The sequence below is a fragment of the Schistosoma mansoni genome, chromosome 6 (assembly GCF_000237925.1).
Source record: "Schistosoma mansoni strain Puerto Rico chromosome 6, complete genome".
Classification (NCBI taxonomy): domain Eukaryota; kingdom Metazoa; phylum Platyhelminthes; class Trematoda; order Strigeidida; family Schistosomatidae; genus Schistosoma; species Schistosoma mansoni.
Genome location: NC_031500.1, coordinates 18,895,521 through 18,900,033, shown reverse-complemented (window position 1 = coordinate 18,900,033; position 4,513 = coordinate 18,895,521).

Sequence of the window (4,513 nt, the reverse complement as noted above, 5' to 3'; positions counted from 1 at the left end):
AAAACCATTTCTTATCGTTACCCGTTGCCTCACATTCACGATTTGACAGCTACCATGAAAGTCACAGCTGTGTTCTCGAGAATCGCTGTGGTTAGAGCATATGAACGAATTTCTGTGACTGCAGACGACATTCTTAAAATGGTTATCACCACTTCCTTCAGACTATACGAATTTGAGCAAATGTCTTTCGGCATAAGAAACGCAGTACATACTTTTTAGAGATTCATCGATTTAGAGGTATCAACTTCCTACACCCAGATGTAGATGACTGATTGGTCGAAAGTCTAAATAGGGAATCTCACCTCCGACAGCTGGACCTTGTCTTCGATGGATCACAAAATCACGGCATCGCTGTAAACATTCAGATTTGCCAAATTGGAACCGGCACTCTAGATTTTATCGGACATTCTACCGATGCTCAAGGTAACCGACCTCTAAAAAGCAAGGCTTTGGCCATTCTAGACTACCCAGAGACGATCAAAGTTACGCAATTACATACGTTAAACAGTCTGGCAAGCTCTTATCAATAGTTCATAAGGAATAGCGCGTTTCTAATGACACCCATAACCGACAAACTTTATGATAATGCAAAAATCATCGATTTGGACGACAATACGAGAAGAGCATTCCTCAGGTTGAGGAAATCATCTCCAAAACAACCATGCTGGAGAACCAGAACAATAGAGCACACATAAGTACCGCAGTATAGGTGTCCCACTCAGCTGTCCGAGGAGTCTTACAACAATGGGTTAACCACACATGGCAACCCTTCATATTCTTCTCGAGACGGTTGGTAGACAATGCATCGAGGTGAAGCACTTTCGACAGGGAGCTCCAAGCTATGTATTGTGCCGTATAGCATTTTCAACACTCTGTTGAATGCTGTGAATTCGCTTTTTTCATCTACCATAGACCTCTTACTTTATCTCTGAGCTCGTCTTCAACAAGTACTAGACTACATTTCACAAATTGCTTCAAATATGTGACACAATCCTGAGGCGAACAATGTAGTTGCAGACATTTTGACTCTTATGACGCCCTTTTACAATTTCCAAGGAATCTGCCTTCTCAAACTCGTCCACCTTCAAAAAAGTAGACACTGATTTTCAGTACGAGTTATCCTCGACAACCCTGAAACCACTGATCAAACAGATGGGAAAAAATAAGGGAACTTTACTACGCGACGTATCTACACGTGGGAATCGTCCAGTCTTGCCGAAACTATCTACGTGATGTCTTCAATACGTTGCACAAATTCTATCATCCAGGTGTTCGTGCAACCATCAAGCTCATCTCAGAAAAATTTTGCTTTCCTGATATGAACAAAGACGTGAGGGATCGGGCGAGCTCATGTGTAGGCAGCCATAAATCTGAAGTGATTAGACAAAACGAATGTTCCTTAGGCTCATGCACGACTTCCGACGCTCATCTTGATTCGGTAAGACTCTTTCCAGATTCAAATGGACACTCTCACCTCTTAACGCCTGTGGACCGTTCCATACGATGGCCAAAAGCAGTACCTACCAAGAACGTTGCCGCTTAAATAGTGATCCGCTCCTTCCTCAAATGGTGAGTGGTAAACTTCGGCTGCCCTCCAACTATCAACACATTGAGATGAGGTCGTTCAGAATAAAGACGAAGGCTCCACGACCAAACCATCCAGCTCACAGTACGTAATTCCATCAGCGCTATCACTGCATTTGCTTGAATGTGCACTTTTACGGTTGTTATAATACAATACTAGGAATCACACGATTCCGAATGACCTCCTACTATCCACAAACTATTATGTCGGTAGGACGAGTTCACCAACAGTTAAGGGCTTCACCTGAAGCCACAAACGCTTCGCAGTGGGCTGGCGTTCCTCCACTCCTGTTACTCGGTACTCGCGATGCAGTGGAAGCTGACGTTGGACACACTGCAGCACAACTCATTTTTGGAACGACACTCCAATTTCCAGGATAATTCATGGATCCTTCGTCTTTTTCAATGAATATGGATCGAAACTCTTACATGAGTAGGCTTACAAACTCCATGAGTTCAGCTAAATCTGTTTCCACCCGACCGCATAACTGAAGCGTTCGCTCAATCTGCCCTACGACATAGTAAATACATATTTTCCCACAAACGAGTCGGCGAGCAGTTTAATCCATCATTGGAATTCCGTATGATATCTTCTCAGGCATACCGTAGTGTGGAAAAAGCCTCCATAGTGTCGTCCTGTCCACGATATCAAATGCTTCTCATAGTCGATGACGTTGATGTAGAGTGATGAATTCCATTCGATTGATTGTTCCACAATGATACTTAGAGTTGCGATTTGGTCAGTACATGATCTATCCTTACGGAATCTAGCCTGTTGGTTTCGAAGTTGGGCGTCTACAGAGTCCTTCATTCTGCTTAATAACACCCTGTTGAAGACTTTTCCTGGTATTGAGAGAAGAGTGATGCCCCTCTAGTTGTCACACTTGCTGAGATCGCCTTTCTTTGGTATCTTGATCAAAAGCTTTTCTTTCCAATCTGTTGGTACTTGTTCTTCATCGTTATAAGAGCTACGAGAAAGCACGACGGCCGTGATACAACACATCAGTGATAATCCTTTCCAGCTACGCCCAGATGTGGATGTAAGCACCTCTCTTTAAAACCTTTATGGCACCGTAGGCTAAGGAACAATCTAATCTTTCTCTACAAATCAATAAGTGGAATCTCATTACCAATCTCCCGCCCAATTATGATCCATGACCCAGCCTACAGACTAAGAAACAACGCATATACACTATTTACCGTAAAACACGAAAAAAATGCGTTGTAAGTTTTTTACAATGCGGTATAGTTCATTGTGGAACAGGCTGCCAATACCTTTCCATAACTGTGACATTTTTCCCAAATTTAAAAGGCTAATAACCTTGTTACTAGACTCAGAATAGCTTCACCATTTATTCCTTGAACTCCCGCCCATCAATGAGGCACTTTATTATAGACCACCTGTTACGTTCAATTACGTTCCAACCATTGAAGTACTGGCCGTCGATATTCGCAAATCACGAACCCAAGTAGGCAAGAGAACCAAAACTCCAAATTAGATACCAAGTTTATTCGCAATTCACAAATAATCGACCAAAGTCGTTCTAACAACAATAATTATAACAATTACAAAACAAGCCTTCAATTTTGTAGGTTCCCAGAGCAAAAACTCCCAAATACCAAACCAATGACAAAAGAAACCAAAATGTCCGAAAAGAATGATATAAACAAACAAGTCCAAAGGTTAAGTAAAACAAACACATCCAAAAAACACAGTAAAATTGATGTACAGTAAAAAGGTTTTAATCAGCCAAATGTCTTCAGTTCTCCCGTAACACCACCTAATATCTAGACGGAACAAAAACATAACGAACCCCATTGTTATTATTATGAATATAATCAAACTAAATAACACATTCCAGCACCTCTCCCACTATTCATTGATGATTACTCATGGCCTTCTGCTCCTAACCTTCACTTTCAGATTCCGAACCTCTCTAATGGTTAAAACCACATTATTCTTCCCAAGTGTCATGTCTTTTTATTTTTCTATTACAAGTAGACAGATAATACACTAATCTTATGTATGCTGATCAACTAAGGTCTGACAAAATAAGCTCAAAATGTTTTAAATTCTTGTGAGTTACTCAATGTTTTATTTTTCTTGCCCTGAAAATTTTAAAATCTTCTACTCTTTCATATCTTTTGGTTTGTTATTAGTTCTTACCATTTCTTAACCACATATAATCTGACCTTTCTCTTTTAGCTTATACCATTAGTTATCTTCATAGCAGTGTGATATATTAAATGGATATCTAACCCATAATACAAATGCTTTTACCATCTGATTTGCTTGTAATATGGAACTTGTAGAGACAATGTATTCCAACTATGGTCCTTGGTTAAAGCAATATTATTACTGACCACAAACGTAAAAGAGTCTAACATCATAAGAGGAGGGAGGGTGGCGTTACTGACAATCAAACATGATGATGGGGAGATAACATTAATCCACCAGTGTCTGTAGGCAAGATCATGTTAAATTAAGGCTCCTTGTGTCAAGTGGGATGTCACGAATCAACGGTATTAATGCTGACTCATTTATGTGAAATACCTCTTTAAATCCTGTTTAAAACGCTAGATTGGTTTCTCTTCCTACCGAATAATCCAATCACAAGCAAACTAGACAATTCGCTGTAAGTGAAGCCTACTCCACACTCAATAAACTCCAAAAAAGGGCTCAAATAGCTTCGAAAAAGAAGGGATACAGCTATTTGTGTACCAGAATACTGTTTTCAGCACTATATTGTATAACTACTTATAATCACATACTTTCAAGCTTCTTTCTGAGCCACCTTCATTAATATAGTTCCTTATTCACTCATAACTTGTTTACACTTATTTCCTGTAACATATAAGAATGCTCTTTCTTAATAAGTACCTTATTAACAGATAAAGAGACTAAGTAGTTATACCTTAACTATTCCTC